The 22,061-nt window shown below is 37.5% G+C and overlaps 1 long non-coding RNA gene and 1 pseudogene across 1 annotated transcript; one reads left to right on the top strand and one right to left on the bottom strand.

Moving 5' to 3' along the window:
- Positions 1–36: 36 nt before the first annotated feature.
- Positions 37–16,644, bottom strand: LOC131382301 (uncharacterized). Its single transcript, XR_009211654.1, has 3 exons — positions 16,629–16,644; positions 14,645–14,722; positions 37–108 (listed from the first exon to the last, which is right to left on the bottom strand). It is a non-coding gene; the product is annotated as an uncharacterized LOC131382301 (long non-coding RNA).
- Positions 11,254–11,901, top strand: LOC116462022 (large ribosomal subunit protein uL1-like; annotated as a pseudogene).
- Positions 16,645–22,061: the final 5,417 nt, after the last annotated feature.

Below are 22,061 nucleotides of genomic sequence, written 5' to 3'. Positions count from 1 at the left end.
CATAGACACAGTAACAATCTGATCTGGCTTTCTTTTCCCCATACTTTCTTGAAGGGCTTCTCAGGCGTGGCAGATTCCTGAAGTTGCTGACTATTTTCATGGTTCCACCTGGAATAAGTGTTCATAAAGAATAAAAGGTGTCACCTGAGAAACAGGCTTGTATTAGGTATATTCTTTGCCTATGCTGTTTTCATATCATTTTTCTATTGTGGCAAAATATATATAAAACTTACCATTTTAACCATGGCTAAGTGTCCGATTCAGTGGCACTACATATTTTCGCAGTGTTATGTAGTCATCACTAGTATCTATTTCCAGAACCCGTGACTTTCTTCATGTTTAATAATCCTGTGCATTAAACTGAGCGAAGTCTAGTATTTTCAGGTCCAGTATCTTCAGACCCAATCTCAGTGTTCTTGGATTTGGGAGTAAGAAATCAGCATCATGATCATCATCATACTCATTGTCACCCAAGGTCATCCCATAAATGACAGAACTGGGTTTAGCATGGAGACCTTATGATTCTTAATCTCCTGTCTCTCCACAGCTCCTTTCTTACTATGGTGATTGTTATGTTGCTTGCAACAGATGCTTTAAATTCAATTGTGAGGGAAGTAATTCGAAGGTCTGACCAATTGCTTTAGTACCTGAAGCACTTTTTAAGTAAATATTCTTTTATGAGAAGAATATTGAGGAAGGAAGGAAAGACAAAAGGGACTTAAATCATTAGTCTCCTGGTTTTTATCTAAGGAAGTAATACATTTACATAGTGAATACTAAAGAAAATGACATTCCAGGAAGAAATACTAGGCAACTTTCATGTAAAGACAGAATATTTTGTAAAATATTCTGTCTGTAATAACAGAATATTTTATCCACTGCTTCTTGGTGTCTTTCTGTGAGCATGTTGCTATCAAATCCAGATGTGTGTATTTGCACCTGGGCATCAGTGCTGAGAAGAACTTCACTATATTTAGTTCAGCAGAGCAGGCATGCCTTCCAACTCTTCCACAGGTTTCATGGCCCTACTTCTGTTTTTATTGCTTCTAGTATCTTTTCTCATTCCCTTCCACCTAAACTCTAAGATTTCATGATAGCCTGAAAAAGGAGATAAAGACTCATACAGTCTGTAAACCTACTGTAAAAAAAAAAAATGAAAAATGAAAAATTGTATTTCAATATTTCAGACAAATCAATGAGTTTAATGCAAATATGAACACTTCATTCTGCATCACTTTAAAAGATTCATTTTATTTTTAAAAAATTACAAATAGCTGAGCACAGTGGCTCATGTCTGTAATCCCAGCACTTCGGGAGGCCAAGGCAGGCGAATTACTTGAGGTCAGGAGTTCAAGACCAGCCTGGCCAACATGGTGAAACCCCGTCTCTACTAAAAATACAAAAATTAGCCAGGTATGGTGATGGGCACCTGTAATCCTGGCTACTCTGGAAGTCGAGGCATGAGAATCTCTTGAACCCGGGAGGCGGAGGCTGCAGTTAGCCGAGATGGCACCACTGCACTCCAGCCTACCTGACAGAGCGAGATTCCATCTCAGAAAAAAAAAAAAAAAATTACAAATAGAAAAGTTTACCCTTTTTGGCATAGAGTTCCATGAGTTCTTACACACTTGTAACCACCACCACTGATAGAATGGCCAGCATTGGAAACACTTCAAGAAGACTTCATACTGCTCCTCTGCATCAGATCCCCCCGCAGCTCTTCACCCTAACTACTGACTTCCTCTTTCTTTCTATATTTTGCCTTTTCCTGAAGGAATGTGACTTACTTTCCATAAAAATAACAGGGAGTTTTAAATTAGTAAAATTTTTAAATTAGTAAAATTTTTATTTTATTTTGCTTCACTAAAAGGGTGACATTGTTCACCAAATGTCACCAAAAAAACTATAAAATATTTGACTCAATAATGAATAGGAGATATTTTGGTCAGATACAAAATCTAGTTTTCTGTGTTTATTCCATGTATACTAAGTAAAAAAAGAAACCCACAACATAATTAAAGATATTGGAATGGATACAAGCTTTTTGAGTCACTGACAGTTAATTTTGAATATTTGCTTTGAAATAGGCCTTGAAATTTGAAGTAATTTTTTTCATGAAGTCTAATCTCAGGATCCTGTCAGATGACAATACTATAAGCATTTGCTTTCAAAAGGAGAATTTTGAATGTTTCAATTTGGGAAGAAACTGTAGAGAGAGATTTCTACTATATCATGGGCATATTTTTTTCCTTAATAACTAAATAAAAACATCAAAAAACTTAACTCAATTATTTCCACAATAATTAATTCAGTCTTATTAAATCCCTATATTGCCTTAAAGTTAAAAACTTGCTTTCTTTTGCCTGTAAAGTGACTGATTCATAATTTAAAATCTGAATATATTATCACTTGACTAAGCCACCTGAAATAAAACTACTGAGCTATCAAAATTAATAATAAATATTTGAAATCTCTTAATTTTTCAGTTTACATGTAACCAACATTCCCTAAATGGTCAGTATAGCAAAACTGTGGAATGTTTCTTCAAACAACATGATAAAACTACTAATTCTTAATAGCTAAAACTCAATCTAATCCCAATGCTTAGTGTTCGTGCCCATGCTGAATAGACATCAGGAAGTAGTATCATCAACCACCACATTTCTTTGTGAGTAAAGCAGCATTTATTCCCTAGCAGCACGTATCACACAGAGCAGGTACATACCTACACAGTCTCTGCTCAGCCTAATGAAATGGTAGGAGCCTACATCATGGTTTACAAAATAATGAGAAAGTAAACCAAAACTATTTTCCCTTATAGTTTGTACTATCAATGATAAAAAGGACATAGTTGTTGAGCATCTCTTTTATAGGTGTATCACTTAAGGCATCATACTGATTCATCTTTTGTACTTTAATTTATCTAAATATAAGGTCAACTGTCTGCTCTGTTGGCAGAAATTCACAAACCAGTAATTGGATTTCTATACTATATGACATTGCTATTATGTAATATCCATTATTGTCACTTGAAATGGAATTTTAGGGATAAGGTGCAGAGCATGATGTTTGTTAATAACTTTCAGGTGATATTACAATCTTCTCTGTTTCAATGTGAGTTAAATCTCATTGTAGTTACAAAGAGAGCAATTTTGAATGATGCTTCGGGGCCATAATTTTTACTTGAAAGCACTGTTTTTCACTTGTTAAAGAGAAACTAATTTGGATTACTAGAGTTGTTACTTTGATTTGTTCGAAAATAACACAAAAGACTCAGTAAATTCTATGCTACCATTTGACAAAATTTCTTAATAGTGAACACACCAGTCTGAATTTTAAAATATCTGTTTTTATACTTTCAATTTTACCTCTTTTTTCCAATTACATATCATACTCAGAGACTCATTTATCTCAGTACATAAAAAATTATGTACATAAAAACCCTGTGTATATAAAACCCTTAGTACATAAAACTTTGTGTTTGCACTGGAATTTTCTTCAATATTCATTCTAATGTTATTTTTGAAGCTGTAATGTTTTCATTAAAATTACTACTTTACTACCTCTGTATTTCCACAATCCATTGATTTATTTGTATGAATTGAGGATATAAGAAATACAAAAGTAGCAAATAAGAGATCTTTTGCAAATATACATAGCACACACATTATATGGAATTATTATGGAGGAAGAAAATTTTGTGGACTGTGAGCTGAGTGTTCTTGCCTTCTATTATTGTATAACAAATTACCTCTGATAAAATGAAACAACCTCTTAATTTTACTTCACAATTTTGTGGGTCAGGAATCAAGAAGGGATGCCAGACACAGTGGCTTATGTTTGTAATCCCAGCACTTTGGGAGGCCGAGGTGGGCGGATCACTTGAGGTCAGGAGTTCAAGACCAGTCTGGCCAACATGGAGAATCCCCATCTCCACTAAAAATACAAAAATTAGCCAGATGTGGTGGCACCTGCCTGTAGTCCCAGCTACTTGAGAATCACTCTCCTGAGGCAGGAGAATCACTTGAACCAGGAGGCAGAGGTTGCAGTGAGCCAAAATGGTGCCACTGCACTCCAGTCTGGGCAACAGAGTGAGACTCCACATCAAAAAATAAAATAAATAAAATGAAATCAAATAAAAGAAGGGTTGGAGAACTTTTCAGTTCTACACGATGTTGACAGAGGTACCTGACTATTCAGCTGGCAGAATATGAGCTTGATCTGGAAGGTCCAAGACAACTTGACACTCATGGCTGGGTTTTTGTTAAGGATAGCCGTCAGGCTGGGCTCAGCCAGAACTGTCTATCAGAGAGTTTATAAATGGCCTCTACAGACAGCAGTCTTAGGGACATCATAGTGTCACATGGTGGATGGCTCAGGACTTCCAGAGAAAGCATTTTTAGACATAGGAAGTGGAAGCTGATGGTCTCTTAAGGCCTAGACCCAGAAGCTAGCTCCATATTCTGTTGGTCAAAGTATTCACTAAGGCCAGTCCTGGTTGGAGAGAAGAGGAATTAGAGTCCACTTCTCAATGAGAAGGGTAACAAAGAATTTGTGGTTGCCTTTAATCTACCACACCAAGGCTACGTGATGGACACAATCCAGCTGTACATGAGCAATTTTCCATAATGACAATTATTACGAACACTGCAAGTCTCTCCTGTAATGCTCATAGCTAATTGTGCATTTCATGTGTGTATGATGCATGTAGCTAAGTTATTTAAGTTCATTTTCTTCTAAAACTAAAAAACTTTGTGTGGTTGGATAAAACACCAGGGACCAGGATACATTTCTTGTAGCACTTAGATAAAAATGTCTAACATGCCCCTAGGAGTATTGAATTTTTTCATGACACATTTGTGGTCTCTAACACTAAGAGAAATGGTATAGTAAGTCATTTACCTAGGTTGTCAACCTATGACATATGAATTACAAACAATATAAAATTATCTTTATTTTGTATGATGTTCAGCAGTTTGCAAGGTACTTTTATTTATGTTATTGTATTTGCATTTTACAATAGCCTTGTGAAATAGGAGGACTGTAATTATCATTTTCTTTCAATAGATTGATGCTTGACAGTTCAGAAGGAATAAACAATTTCCACAAACTCACAGTAGAGGCAAAGTTAACTTTCATTAGTATTCATTTAGTATTAATTCATTCAAAATTTATTGAACATCAACTATGCGCTAGGCTTTATACAAACAACTACAAATATGGCACAAGAAAAAGGATTCTAAGTTCCCTGCCCTCCGATAGCTTATTGTCTAGGATGATGCTGTTTTTCTTCAAATTTCATTCATGTTTTAATATCACAATTTTTGTCACATCTGGATACCACCTACACTACTAATGTAATATTTTTAATCAACTCACAAAGGTTCAATACTTAAATGAACTTAGCCTTACCTTATAGAATATTCCTTTTAAACAAAGGTCTATTTATTATTTATTACAATAATGAACTCTTCAGATACGTGTGTGTGCATATCTAGATATATATACTTACATATACACATACACATGCACACACACACACACACACACACACAAACACACCCCACCACCACCACCAAAAAACAATCATTTCCTATAACACCAGAAGTATACATATAACACCCTGGAAAATGCCAGGCTGGTGGTTTTTATGCTTTTAATATAGCATTATTACCTAAGTCTTAAATAGCACATATGTATAGAAGACAATGAAATGCTGCTCTATTTTAGAGATCTTTCAACTCTATGACCAAAAGCCAGCACAATAATACATTTGGAAATATGCTCCCCCAAATTTACTTTTCAGAACTGTTTCTGAACGGTTTTATTCTGAGCAGTTGCACAATATCTACCATTTATCTGAATGGTAAACTCAAGCTACTGCCTACCTATGGCTACTCTAAATGATAGAATCAACCAGTCACTGGCATCTTTATAGTCCCTGAAGTGAAAACCTGTGAATATTCTTTTAGTTTTATTTACTAATAAGAGAGTGAGAGTGCAAGGAAAAAAATACTGTTGCTGTTGGCTATTTTATATTTTTTGTTTAGCCTTTATTACTCACATTTATCTATCTACATGTGATACAGATGTTCATATTGCATCACGTGTAATCAAAATACAGCTTATAATCATTTCCCTTAGGTACTATTGCACAGAAATAAATTTCACTTATGTATTTTATTCAAGGGTACTCTTACAACAGGGTATGTTGCATGCATATAGAATGTAAACAAAAATTTTAGCAACACTGATCTCTGAATCCTCTGACTCCTCCTCTCTCCCTCTTCCTCTTCCTCTTCTTCCTACTTTCTCTTCTTCAAGTGTATTTAACTTATATTGACACAGAACTGGATATATATTGCTTCTACTACTAGCAGGGTTAACTTGAGCCAGTTTGAACTCCAGAGTCCTTTTTAATAATGATGCAGAATCCACTAGGTTTATGGGCTACTTGAAAAAAATGTATTTAATTGTCTAGTACTAACAAATGTTATTTCTTCCCTTCTTTTATTTTGCATTAAATTTTTCTCTGAGTAAAATATCTAATTAAATTAATTTACACTGAGGTGTGAATGACCAATTAGATTTAACAGGGAACCTATTTGAAATATATGTATGTCAACCTATAATTAATTTATCTCTAAATTAAAAGGTTATTCCTTAAGGTATGTAATTTCAGGCATGGGGGAAAATGATGAGAAAATAATAGTTTTGCAAGGAAAGATTTGTATGTTTCATAAATCACATCTTATAGACCAGAATCTATTTACTTACATTTATTAGAGAATCAGAGCTGTCTTGGAATATTTATACTAGGGTTGCAGCAAACCCTGGACTACTCAGAAAAGACATAGGCATTGTTTGGGGTTCATGAATCAGCAGGAATGAATAAGCAGAGGCTGCACCAACTTTCCCTGGCCTGCCCCACAGAGTCTTCTTGGAATTGAACCTTGGGTGAGTAGAATGAGGAGTATCCAGCATCACCTTGCTCAATCAGAATGATGCTTTGCATTAGCCTGGCTCCATCTTACAGGATTTCTCAGTTGCTTATTTCTTTGTACTTAATCATTGGCTTATTTATGATTATTAAAGCCTAACATTTAAAAAAATGGGATGCTCTGGGTAGCAATCTCTTTGTGATACTCCCTCATGAATTTATGGAAGGAAATTTAGATATGGGAATAACTCTTCACAGCTACCTAATTCCAGGAACATCTTGCCTATTGTATCTAAACTTAGAGTTACCATTGAATGATCCAACTCAAATATGTTGCCTACAAGTCTAGCTGAAGTGTTAATTACTAATTACCTTGATCAGAATAACAGTTTCCCTGTAAATCCTTATGCTGCTTTGCTTATGACCATCTATGTATCTTCTTTAAAGTATTTTATTAATATCATGTATTAATTTTTTGCCTGGTAGTATGTAAGCACGCTGAGGTCAGGAAGTGTCTTTCTCATTATTATGTTTCCAAAATGTAAATGTTAATAAATCCTTGAAATAAAGAATACCAAAACTAAATTAACTCCACGCTTTTACGTAATGCAGTAGTTGATGGAGTTGCTTAAAAGTATATGTAGAGTGTCCCAGGCCAGCAGGAGCTAAGAGTGATCTAAGAACCCAAAGCAATGCTGAAACCACTTTTATGAAACTTATGACAGTGGGGGAAATCTAACATAACTGACTCAGTCTTACTTCTAACCCTGCAAGATAACTGTCTGCTCACTCTTAGTTAACTATTGGAGGAATTTCATTTGTAGTTTAAGTCTAAAACAAAGATGACAACGGTCCTTTCCAAACACTAACCTTCTCCTTGCTCAGGGGCTGAAACCACCTTTGTAAAACAAATGAAGGACCACAAGGTTAGAACTGGGATAGGTAGGAGCCTGAATTCTGCTAAGCTGTAGGCATAGCGGAAACTCTAACCAGCCATTGTTTCTTTTGTTGACATAAACTCTTAAGAAGTCATTGTTTTATAACTTGCTTTTTTAAAACTACTTGCTACTCAGGAGTCTCACAGCCAATAGTCACAAGATTAACTTCCTCAGTTGCCCCTATAGATAACATCACTACTATAAATACTTGAAGACTAGTGTTTGAGACATTTTTCAGACCTTGCATTCTATACAGACCAACTAACATCTTGTAGTTGTAACCCCCACCCAGTAACTGACTCAGCACAATAAGACAGTGTCAACCCCCTATGGTTTCATCCCAGACCCACCTCATCAGCAATCCGCATTCCCTAGTCCTCTGACTGCCAAGCTATCCTTGAAAACCCCAGTCCCCAAATTCTTGGCGAGGCAGATTTGAGAATTATCTCCTGTCCTTCCACTTGGCTGGCCCTGTGATCGTTAAACTCTTCCTTTGCTGCAAACATTCCTGCTGTTCTCAGGGTATTAGCTTTTTCTGGGCAGCAGGCAAGAAGAACCCAATTGGGTGATTACAAAGCCTTCAAGTCCAGGAAAGGAAAGAGATAAAGATCCAACTTGTTCTAGAAAAGCTCACTGCAATCCAATTTGAGGAAAACACAAAACATAGTGCTGAATTCCATAGGCTAAATATTTTTGAATTTGGATCTACAGAGATTATAAGACAGAAAGATGTATCACTCCCTTAGATTCCTAAAGAAAAAGAAAACAAAGTGAGGGAGCAACTCTTTCTCTTGGGGAAGGCTCTGAAATAAATGTTTACCATTTGAAGGATGTCCTCTCCAATCCAATTGAAATATTGAAATGTGCCAAAATGTTTTCAAAACTCTTTCAAATTAGATAGTGTCATTGAGTAGTCACTTTTTAGAAAACTGTTTCCTTTTTTTATAATATAAATAAATGTTTTCTCTTCCTTTTTACCAAGAAATTCTAAATAAAGACTTTTTTTGTATGGTGACTCACTATTCCAACATGAACTATTCAACCATAAAACCTGGGAAACTGTCTAATACATATGTTGGAGGAAGGAATATTGTCACTATCCTGAATTCAAATAGTTTCTAACATCATTGAAGGGCTGGAAATGTTTACTGCCCCTTTCTGCTATGTTATTTTTCTATCTCTCTAGGGAACATCTCTACTCATAACTTATAGAATGTTTGAGAATCTTCAAGGAGGAAAGAAGCTAAATAAATTTGCACTATTATTTCAGAGAAGAAGGGCTGGTTAAGCCAGCATTAAAGCATTCCATATTTATTTCATAACAAATTTGCAAGTCAAACAGAGTTGGCTTTATTTTTTATTTATTTACTTTACCTCAGCCTATTCTGATGCTCAGAAAACCCACTTAGGATTTAGAACTCCATCTGGTTCTTCTAGTTTCCTTCATTGTCATTTGTAATGAAGAGCTTTCAATAATTTTTCAGGACAGCTTTGTTCATTGATTTGTGAAATAGAATGAAACCCAGATCAGTTTATGCATATCTACCAGAGTCTTCAGAGGCTAAAACAACTGCTTATGTCAGAAAAAAAAGAACAATGATAAACAGAGAGAAACAACTTTAACTCTCTTCTCTTTAACAATGGAAGGGGGAAATTTTTCTTGCTATCATTATCAGTTTACACTCATACAAAAATTCACATTCATATTTACAATTCTGAAATATGTCCATATCCTGTATAAACCATCAGAGGCACTGATTACACTGTTTTGTTCTTGCTTTGATTTACCTTTCAGAATGAAAGATGGGTTTTATCATAATAAATGAAGAGATCCCACCTTTAAACATGGTTAAAAATAAGAACCGAATTCAATATCCTCAAAGGGGCTGGTCGAGCACTTGCAACTTTCTTTCTGAGCGATGTTTTGCAGGTTGACTACATCCTAGGGCTTGCAGCAGACATCTAAGTAGACAAGCCTCTGAATTGAGAATGAGCACCCTCTGTGGCATTCAGAGGTGAGGCTGTTCACAGGGGTTCAGTGACCCTGGAAACTAATTCCTCAGCAGCCAACCTTTCAAAAGGAAGCCTGTAATTAAATAGGTAAAATGGCAATTGGTGGCTTGATTAAAGTGGGAGGATGGTGACAATATTTCTACCTTTGGAAACACAGAAAATTTATCTAATGCTAATTGACCAAGTCTTTGCTCTAAAGCAAGGCACTTGATTCTCTATGTAGGATACTGAGATTTGGTGACTGAGAGCCAATTCTCTGCCACTCCTATTCCTAGGGGAAGTAGAGAGAGCAGAAAGTGTTTAAAGAGTTTTCTCAATGGCTTTCTCGAAATGTATGAAACATCAATAGAAACAGAAAAAAAGTAACTACCTCTCTCCCCATCTATATCTTCCTCTAAAGTTGCCTGTAATCTTAGTTCAGCAATTCACAATGCTAGCTACACATTGAACTATCTAAAAATGCTAGACAAATTGTAAAATTCCAGAACCTAAGTTTTATCCCCAGAGTTCTGGTTTCATTTCCTTGAGGTGATCTGAGGCATCAGTGTGTGTGTATTTGCACGCACTCCCACATGCATACACATCCATGAGATTCTCACTTTTTTTTTAAGTTTTCATGTTTTGCAGCCAAGTTTGAGATCCAACGTGCTTAGTTCAAGCCTTCACTACAATTTTATCCACCTCTACATAAAAGCTAGCCTGCGCGTCTTGGTTAACAGCACCACCTATGAGTTCCTTGATGTCTATTGTGTGTCTCCCACATGTGTTAGTAAGAAGCTTAGACATTCTTTTCAATAAATGAAAATGTTTTAATAAAATAAATAGCTCCCTAATAATTGATTTATTTTTAGCAAATCAAAAAGTGCCTAGCCCATTTTGGACTTTCTAATGGGAATTCTTCCCCCCAGCCTAGCCCATTTTGGATTTTCTAATGGGAATTCTTACCCCTAAATATATTTCTTACTCAAACCACTGATATTCATGTTTATTACTTGATTTTTTTCTAAAAGTTGAGCAACACAAATGCTGCCAGCAGATCTATTGCTGATATGAATTCTCTGCAAGCAGAAACCCATCTAATTATCACTCCAGCAACTCTAAGGGCCTTTACTAACTTGGCAAAGTGATTTTATGCATTGCAGAGGGCAGGCAGACTAACAAACCAACACAAGTAATCCATGCAAATTCTCCGTTTCACTTGTATGAAGAGCCATCCTGTTAGCACTCTCATTTCTTCAGAGACAATGGGTTTAAGACTCTTTCCAAAAGAACAGCCCAAGCTTCCAGAGTAGATGCCATGCTATATGAACTTTATTATAAAATAATGACAGGCTCTTTTCCTGATAGCCGGCTCAAGAAGCCATGAGTAGCAAAGTCTCTCACGACACCCTGTAGGAGGCGGTGCGGGAAGTCCTGCACAGGAACCAGCACAAACGCCACAAGTTCCTGGATACGGTGGAGTTGCAGATCAGCTTGAATTATGACCCCCAGAAGGACAAGCGCTTCTCAGGCACAGTCAGACTTAAGTCCACTCCCCACCCCAAGTTCTCCGTGTGTGTCCTGGGGAAGCAGCTGCACTGTGACGAGGCCAAGGCCATGGAAATTCCCCACATGGATATCGAGGCACTGAAAAAACTCAACAGGAATAAGAAACTGGTCAAGAAGCTGGCCAAGAAGTATGATGCAATTTTGGCCTCAGAGTCTCTGATCAAGCAGATCCCAATCCTTGGCCCAGGCCTAAATAAGGCAGGAAAGTTCTCTTCCCTGCTCACACCCAAGGAAAACATGGTGGCCAAAGTGGACAAGGTGAAGTTTACCATAAAGTTCCAAATGAAGAAGGTGTTATATCTGGCTGTGGCTGTTGGTCATGTGAAGATGACAGACGATGAGCTTGTGTGTAACATTCACCTGGCTGTCAACTTCCTGGTGTCATTGCTCAAGAAAAACTGGCAGAATGTCCGGGCCTTGTGTATCAAGAGGACCATGGACAAGCTCCAGCGCCTATATTAAGGTACATTTGAATAAATTCTACTGTTACAAGTCAAAAAATAAAATAAAAAATAAAACAAGACCGGGTACAGCGGCTCATGCCTGTAATCCCAGCACTTTGGGAGGCCGAGGCAGGTGGATCACAAGGTCAGGAGATCGAGACCATCCTGGCCAACATGGTGAAACCCCACCTCTACTAAAAATACAAAAATTAGCTGGGCGTGGTGGCGGGTGCCTGGAGGTAGTCCCAGCTATTCGGGAGGCTGAGGCAGGAGAATCACTTGAACCCAGGAGGCAGAGGTTGCAGTGAGCCAAGATTGCACCACTGCACTCCAGCCTGGTGATAGAGTGAGAGTCCGTCTCAAAAAATAAATAAATTATAATAATATAGTAATTATTATTATTATTATATTGGCCTTTGGTATTTGTGGTAGAATAAAACCACATGTGTCCCCTGTTCTAATTGAAAATGTCTCATACTCAAGCAATAATCAATGGAGACACAGAAGCAAAAACATTATATTCAAGGAAATGAGGTAACTTCAAACCACAATAGATGGAAATTGAAAGCTGTTAGTCAAGGATAATAAAGGAGTTGGCAGGACAGCTCATTCCCAAACATGTAAATCTGAAGATAAACAGCAAGTTTTGTTCACAGAATCCCCCAACAGCTGAGAAAGTGGGCAGTGGGAACACTGAAGGGGAAAGACAAGGTGGGACATCAAAAGGGTGAGTCTAGATTAATAGACGACAAGAAAACAGTTAAAAGCCCAGCTTTCAACACCACTTGGAGCAGAAATGCAACACCGTGCACTATCTTCATAGGAGAAATGGGGTCAATTTTCTAGAAAAGATAATAAACCAGAGAGACTTGGAGTTATAGGCAGAAAATCATTAAGGTGAAGTGCTGTTCTGAAGGTAGAATGATTAAGTTAAAGTCTGCCTATTTGATGATTATTAGGCCTCCAGCTTTCTTTCCTCAATCAACCACAAAAGAGACACAATCTGGTGTAAACTTGCCACACTCTCAGGCAGGAGACTGGAAAATTTATCTCAAGACAAACTAAATCACTAAGTCTTATCAGACCCAAGAATGCTGCATCTAAGCCAACCATTGTGAAAGCTTATCAACAGATCATTTTATACTACAGAACTACAGTAAGGCTGAGTAATTGAGACAAAGGTATCTTAGATAATTGAGGGTACACTAATGAATAAAATAGGAAAGTTAGTTGTAGGTATATCTGAAGCAGTTAGATACCCCCAACCCCCTTCACCACTATAGTAGGCGGAATCTCAAATGACCCCCAGGATTCCCATCCCTAGCACACATACTCTGTAGAGTCCCTTCCCTCAAGTTTGGGGGAAATGTGTGAATATAATAGTATATCACTCCCTTAATTAAGTACAGCATTAGGTCCTTGTTGCATTGCTATCTTAAAGAAATACCTGAGACTGGGTAATTTATAAAGAAAAGAGGTTTTATTAGCTCATCATTCTGTAGTGTGTACAAGCACGGTGCTGGCATCTGCTCAGCTCCTGAGGCTTTTACTCATGATGGAAGGTGAATCAGAAGCAGGTACGTCACATGGTGAGAGCAGCAGCGAGAGAGAGTGGGGAAGGTTCCACACACTTTAAACAATCAGATCTCATGAGAACTCACTCATTGTGATCCCATGGATCACAGTGGGGTCATGGATCTGCTCCTATGACCCAAACACCTCACACCAGGTCCCACTTCGAACATTGGGGATTAAATTTCAACATGAGGTTTGGGCAGAAACAAATACCCAAACTGTATCAGTCACTTTGTGCGGTAAAAATGAAGGAAGGTCCCTCCTGTGACTACATTATATTTTTTACAACTCCCTCATAGTGGGCTAGAGAGAAATTCCCCTGCTGGCTTTGAAGAAGTAGCTGCTATGTTGTGAGAAGGCCTTGTGGTTAGGATCAGCCAACAACTAGCAAGGAAATGGAACCGCAGCCTATAACCACAAGGCATTTAATTCCACCAACAATGAATGAGCCTGGAAGAAGATCCCAAGCTCCCAGGAAGACAGCCAGAGGATACCTTGATTTTGGCCTTGTGAGAAGCTGAGTGGAAGACTATTATGCCAATTACGCCAAGCCCAGACTTCTGACCTACAGAACTGTGAGATAATGAATAGGTGGACGTTAAACTGCTATCACTGTGAAGCGCATTCACTGGGCGCAGGTTACCGACCTGTCTGAGTTGGTTGAGACATAACACCCACACACAAAGTTACATGAAGCAGGTTTATTAATTATACACAGGTAGCAAGGGACAATAGAAGCCTAGGACTCATGTTTATCCAGGCTCCTAAATGAATGCCATTTATGGAATGAATGCTTTCCTGAGCTTTCCTAAAGCTCAGGAAAGCTACCTAGGGTGGATGGACTCTCATCTCTATGTGCCTCTCTTGCAGCCAGCCCACCTTGGGCTTTATACCTCAGGGTCACAAGACTGGCTGGGCTGACCCACTTAAAGATGTCCTGTTTCTAGGGGGGAACTGGAACAGAGTCTAGGCTGATCCTGCTAGCTCCTCCTTACATCAAGATGTTCCATTCCGAGTACATGCCACAGTTACATTGAGAACTACAAGTGAGAAAGAGGGAGAAGAGTTGGGTCTCTCCAAGGCTACCCAGAAAACTATTTCCCAATGATTGTTTTAATTTGTTACTCAGCCATGAAAAACTATACACCAACCAAAGGAAGACCTTTCAGAGAGGTTGAGATACTTACAGGAACCTGTATTTGGAGGCACCAAGATCAGCACAGCGTGGGTGCTTTCTATAGCAGATGGAGTGTATTGTCAGGAACCTGGCAATAAAAAATGGCACACTCAAACTAGATAATTAAGAAGACTTTAATAAAATGGCCCATTAAAATGCATGAACATTGGCCAGGCACGGTGGCTCACGCCTGTAATCCCAGCACTTTGGGAGGCTGGGGCAGGCGGATAACGAGGTCAGGAGATCGAGACCATCCTGGCTAACACAGTGAAACCCCGTCTCTACTAAAAAAAGAAAAACGCAAAAAATTAGCCAGTTGTGGTGGCGGGTGCCTGTAGTCCCAGCTACTCGGGAGGCTGAGGCAGGAGAATGGCGTGAACCCGGGAGGCGGAACTTGCAGTGAGCCGAGATCGCACCACTGCACTCCAGCCTGGGGGACAGAGAGAGACTCTGTCTCAAAAATAAAAAAATTAAAAATTTAAAAAATTTTAAAAAATGCATGAACATTAAAGAAATAAACAAAGGATAGGGTAGTATTCCAGGATCAGCAATGGCAAGAGCCATTAACACTTCTAGGACTGAAGGGGCAAAGGATATGGAGTAGATACTAGAACTCAGAGAGTAGCTGTGCAGAAAAAGCTATTATTTGGCAGGAGCTGTGTACTTCAGCAGAGGGTTGCAGCCAACTTAAGATAAAACCATCATCAAAAAAATCTGAGCAACATAAATGCAGATGTCTTCTCCCTTCCTCTAATCTCCTGATAGTGTCTACACTATTAATTCAGCATTAATACATTTGAATTTTTTTCACTAAAATATTATTTGGGCTATGAATATCCTGGCAAAAAACCACCCAAATAAGACTAGGTTTTTATCAATTTATAAATGAATAGGTTGATTTTGAAAAAGTTATCTTTTTAAGTATCTCCAAGGAATTTAGAAAATGCAAAATATCTTATAAATTTGAAAGTTGATATAGTAGATTCACTTTAACTCTTTCTATAGGAAACTTTTTCAGAATATGAATCAATAAAATAAATAAAAAGTGTTTACTTCTGTATCTTATGTAGAAATTATTACTAAGGTAGGAATGAATCCTCTCTTAATAGTCCATATAATCACTTCATTCAATCACTTATATATTTACCAAGAAAACTACAAATCTTATACTTTGTATATATGAAAGACTGTTAAAGTATGAGATATACCCATATTGTAATTTATTTAAGAAAACAAAACTAAATTATGAAAAAATAATCAACTTTGTGATATTGCCCTATGTAAAATTTCTTCTACTTCACAGTCTATATACTACAGCTTCTCTATAAAAAACTCTCTCAGCTCTTCAAGATCTTACCTACAAATAAAAATATCTCTACATTCATCATTACTTTTTTCCTATTACCTAAAATGAAATTATTATCTGGAAATTTTGCTCTTAATACTCTTTCCCCACTGATACAAGAAGGAATCTATCTTCTTGTAATTCCAGCCCAGCCTTTTGAGAGGCTGATAAAGGAGGATTGCTTTAGCCCAGGAGGTCAAGACCAGCCTGGGCAACATAGTGAGACTCCATCTCTATACAAATTTAAAAATTTAACCAAGCATGGTGGTGCATTCCTGTTGTCCTAGCTACTCAGGAGGCTGAAGTGGGAGGATTTCCTGGGCCTGGGAGATTGAGGCTGCAGTGAGCCATGATGGTACATCTGCACTCCAGCCTGCACAATAAAGTGAGACCCTGTGTCAAAAGGAAAAAAGAAAAAGAATAGCCACCAGGCAGGCTGCAACGCTTTATAAGAAATAAGTCTCTCCTTTATCCAGACTTGCCCCATGCGACCAGGTGCCGGGACAGTAGAAAGGGGACCGTGTCGCCCCGCCCACCCTGAGCCGCTCGGCACCCAGCTCCGCCTCTCTCGAGGAACCGCTGCATGGGACAGAAGCCACTCGCCAGCCTGCCTTGCCCTGCGGCCGGGCAACAAAATCTCGACGCTCACCGTAGCGACTTTCTCCTCAGCCATTTTGGCTCAGCCCACCACTGCACGGCCGGAAGTCGGCGGTTTCCCAGACGACGAGGCAAGCGGAAGTCGTAGGGCTGTGGAGGACTGTGAGGAGCCGGCGAAGGAAGTAAATCGCCGAGTGACCTAAGGAACCGGGGGGAGAATTAGGGTCTGCTCCACAGAAGGCTTACATCTGAAAGAGTCAGGTAGGGAATGGGCAGCCACTCGCTGCCTTTATCCCGAGAAGCCCCTAACACCCCTCGCCGTGGTGGTCTGTACATGGTCTGTACCTCCGGCCGCGCTGGCTGGATAGGCCAGTCACCTGGGATAGCAGCCTAGTTCTCCCGCCACCTTGCCCTGCCCTGACTCTAATCTGCATTTAATTCAGTCCTCCTTCCGGGACCCTCCGGCGTAGAATTTCATTTTCGCCTTAGGTACAAAACTCCCCGTTTCTTGGCTATCACTATCGAACTGAGGTACTCACCTCATCAGCTTCCCACTCTTGTTTACTCCAGAGTTTGCAAACACGCTCCCGGTGAGCTGCATTTGAACCGCAGTCTTTTGATTGGAAGTATTTAAAAGTTAGGAGATTTCACAAGAAATCGGCCATGGGATAAAGAGACGACAGTCGGCCTTTTCTGCAAGGCAGTGAAATAGATCTGAATAGCGGCTGCGACTGTAGATAAACATTTCTTCGCCGCCTTTTTACCACAGTCTTCCCTTCCTAACATACTTAAGGCGTTTTCCATTACCTGTCTGGCCCCCGGTGCGGTGAATTAAATGTTTAGTGTTTCTAAACTAGGAAAACTTGTGGGCTTTGGAATCAAACATGAGTTCTGGATTTGACTACTGCATGACCTAAGCCCGTCGTTTCTTTGAGCCTCATTTATTAAAGTGCCGGGAGCTGTGTGATGAACAAAACGGAGGATCCCTGCACCTGAGCACTGACGTTAGCCCCAATTCGTACTTTTAAGTCTCGCCCTTGTAATTTAGACATAAAATCTGCCTCTCCCAATTCATTAACTGGGAAAGCATTTAAGACAAGTTTCTCCAGGCCTCTAAGAGAAGGAGAACCCCACTGACAGAGTTACATAGAAGAAACAAGTACGGTAATCTATCCAAATACAAGGGGAAAGGACAGCAATAGAATAACAGCTCTTCTAAGTATTTCAGTGACACTCTGTCTTTTAATCTTTATAACAATCCCATGATACTGTTGGTCTCCCACTTTTTTCAGATAAATACTCTGCCTTTCATTTATTAGAAAAAAAAATTTTCCAGCTTGGCCAGCATGGTGAAACCCCGTCTCTACTAAAAATACAAAAAATTAGTCGGGCATGGTGGTGCCCGCCTGTAATCGCAGCTACTCGGGAGGCTGAGTCAGGAGAATCACTTGAACCCAAGCGACAGAGGTTGCAGTGAGCCGAGATAGCACTTCTGCGCTCCAGCCTGGGCTATAGAGGGAGACTCGTCTACACAGAGTGAGCCAAACAAGAAAATAGAGATGAGAGATGTTCATTGATATATATCATTGGAAGCATGAATGAAATTGCATTCAATTAATATATTTATTTTAGGAAAGATATTTATTTTCCTCCTTTCTTTGCCAAACAACCCTCAAATTTGAGCTGGGCACATAGCTAATTGGAATAAAGTCTGTATTAATAGCCTTCTTTGCAGGTGAGAGAGCTTCTCAGGGCAATTGTTGGGAAGGAAAAACATGGAATGGAATACGAAGAGACAGAACTTATTTACACAGACAATGATGTGTACCCGTTAGTGTCTTTCTCCCTTTTCCAGGTGACAAATGTCTTTTATATAAGGTCTCAACAGCAGAGTGATATAGATTTGAACTAAGCCTACTATTGTATTTTAAATAAATTAGTAGGAGTAAAGGGAAGAAATAAATAATTAATGAACATAAGCCATAGCTGTAAAGGTCCTCATTTCCCGAGCCAGTCACAAGGTCTAAGTTAATAGTCATAGCTACTTTTTCTCACTACCCATTTTATCCTATCTAGGCCAGACGCTTGCAGAGAGTAAAGAGAACATTACCAGAAATTAAGCACAGAGCTCACTCATCTGCAAAGAAGGCTATTAATACAGACTTTATTCCAAGTAGCCACGTGCCCAGCTCAAATTTGAGGGTTGTGTGGCTGAGGAAGAGGGAAAATAAGTATCTTTCTTAAAACAAATATATTAATTGAATGCAATTTCATTTGTGCTCCCAATGAGATGTTGGTATATTATTTTTTTATTTTGTTACTATATTATGTTTGTTTTGAATTGAATAAAAATAATATTTTTAAAAGGATGAATGTCTAAGATTAACTAAGGAAACTGTCAAAAAAAGGGAAAAAAAGGCAAGTCATTTTATCAGATATCAGAACATACTATAAATCCATTAAAATAGAATTATAGTATTCATAGTGGTATAGAGAAGTATACTAGTAGAACAGAACAAAATTCAAAAGTAGATCTTAGTATATTTTAAAATGTAATATATAGTAATGGTGATAGTTTAAATTTAGAGGCCTAATGGTGTATTATTTAATAAATGGTACTTGTACATTGCATAGAAAATGTATTTGGATTTTTATTTTACATCACATATAAAAATAAGTTCCAGAAAGGATTATGATATTATAAACAAGCTAAAATATCATGAGCAATTGGAAAGCTATATTACCAATCTAATTGCATAAGAGACCTCCTTAATGAAGACCAGAAACCTAGTAGCTCAGTAAGAAAGGAACGATAGGGTGGACAACATAAAGTAGAAAATAAACGCAAGATACATCAAAAACTAGGTCAGTAGAAGATTAATAGACTGAGAAAGTGTTTAAGTAGCACAGATGACACAGGCTTAGTGTCTTTAATAAAAAGCACTTACACATTGATAATGAAAAGACAACCAGTTCAAAGAATGATAGGTAAGCAGTATGAATAATTTACCAAAAAGCAAATCTGGCCAATAAACATATGGAAAGTGGTTTAATACAGCTGATGAGCAAGGAATCATGAGTCAAAGTAACAGTGAATTATATTATACTCTATATACCCAAGCTTAGCAACAGACTGGAGATGAAACATGTTACTAGCATGGAGATGTAATGTGGTAGTTAAGAGTGTGGATATGAGCAAAGGAGAGAGGATGAGGGGTGTACGATTTGATTGCATTTATATGTTCAATGGAAATGTGTGTATGTGTGTGTGTGTGTGTTTTAAAGAGCTTACATAATATTTTTAAGCTAGCACACCCATTCTACTCAAGAGATCTCTTCTAGTGATTACATTTGCAAAGGTACCCAAAGATACTCATTGTAGCATTGTTTATAATTCCAAAAATGATATAACCTTAAAATAAACCATGAAGGTAATGGTTTAATAAATTATAGCATATTTCCACTATAAGACACCACAGAATAAAGAATAAGGTAGAGATACACTTACTGAGGGGGAATATTGTTTGATAAGTGCAAGTTACGAAATAATACAAATGATATTAGGTTGGTGCAAAAGTAATTGTGGTTTTTGCATTAAAAGTAACAGCAAAAAAACGCAATTACTTTTGCACCAATCTCATATAATGCCATATCAGGTTTTATATATATGTGTACCTATATATGTATATATATGAAATATGAACTATATGTATATATATGAAATATATAAAATATATGTATATATGAAATATATATGAAATATATGTATATATGAAATATGTATATATATAAAATATATGTATATGAAATATATGTATATATGAAATATATGTATATATGTATATGTATATGGAAATATATGTATATATGAAATATATGTATATATATGAAATATATATGTATATATGAAATATATGTATATATATGAAATATATGAAATATGTATATATGAAATATATGAAATATATATATATATGAAATATATGTATATATATGAATATATGTATATATATGAATATATGTATATATGTATATATATAAATATATGTATATATGAATATATATGTATATATGAATACATATATGAATATATATGAACGTATATATGAATATATATGAATATATATGAATATATAAGTTCATATATAGACGAATACTTATATGTTTGGAATAAATCATGAAAACTCTATTAGGATGCATGCTAAACTCTTAATAGTGTTACCTTTGGAGGGAGTAGAATTCAGGAATTAGGAGCTATAACTATATATATTTACATGTATATAGTTATACAAATAACTATATACATAACTATATGTGTGTATTTGAGCTGTTTGAGCATTCATAAGGATAATGGATTCATGTTATATTATCTGCATATTAAAATAATACTAATAATCACATCAGAAATTATATATTGAGTTCTCTAAAAGCACAAGATACTTTATATTTTTGCTAAGCAGAATAATGCCTCTACCCCCGGGCAAAAAGACAAAGGATGTCCACATTTGAATGGCTAGAAATCTGAGTATGTTTCGTTGCATGGCAAAGGGGAATTAGGTTGCATTAAAGGGGAACTGGCTGACTTTAAAACAGGAAGATGTTTATGGAATATCTGGGTGGACCCAATGTAATCTCGAAGGTGCTTAAAAGCAAAAGCAGAAGGCAAAAGAAGAGTCAATGTCAAAGCAATAAGATGTGAGAGAGACTCAACAGGCCATTGCTGGCTTTGAAGATGGAGGGAATGTTGAAATTGTCCATAAGCTGGAAAAGTGAGGAAACAGATTCTTCCCTGAAGCCTCCAGAAGAAATGCAGTTCTGCTGAAATCTTGATTTTAGCCAGCAAGGTCCATTTTGGAGTTCTGAACTACAGAACTGTGAGATAATCAATTTGTGTTGTTTTAAACCATTAAGCTTGTGGTAATTTGTTAAAGCACCAACAGGAAACTTAACGCGATATGCATCACCTCATTTAAAATTTACAAGGACCCTGGGAGATATACACAGCTGTGGGCCCCATTTAAACAAGAAAACACCATTGTTCAGAAGGTTTATTTAGGGTGACACAGCTGGTAAGTGCTGTGGACAGGACTTGAGTTAGTTCCAGAGGAATCTAGAGCCTCTCCTGGCTGCCATTTTGTATTCTCTGTCCTCTGACCTATAACTCCAGTGCTCCTGGCTCAGTACTCAGCCACCAGCAGATGTTTACCATCATATAAGTCAGTAAGAATTCAAGTTTGAGGGGTAAGACAAATCCCCATTTAAACCCACTTACTAGCTGTGTGGTTAGTTTAAAACAAACTACTCAATTTAAGCTTGTTTGCTCATCTATAAAAGAAGCGAAATACTTTCTACCTTGTGGGCTGAGGAAAAGCATTCAGTGAAATAATCTATGAAAACTGTCCAACAAAAGCTTTGTATAGAATTTTGTTTTAAATAAATGACATTTATTGTTGGTGAGGACTATTGCTTTGTTATAATGACTCTG

Source organism: Hylobates moloch, unplaced genomic scaffold (genome assembly GCF_009828535.3).
Source record: "Hylobates moloch isolate HMO894 unplaced genomic scaffold, HMol_V3 SCAFFOLD_22, whole genome shotgun sequence".
Classification (NCBI taxonomy): Eukaryota; Metazoa; Chordata; class Mammalia; order Primates; family Hylobatidae; genus Hylobates; species Hylobates moloch.
Note: the sequence above shows the minus strand (reverse complement) of the source record. Positions and strands in the feature narration are given on the sequence as shown.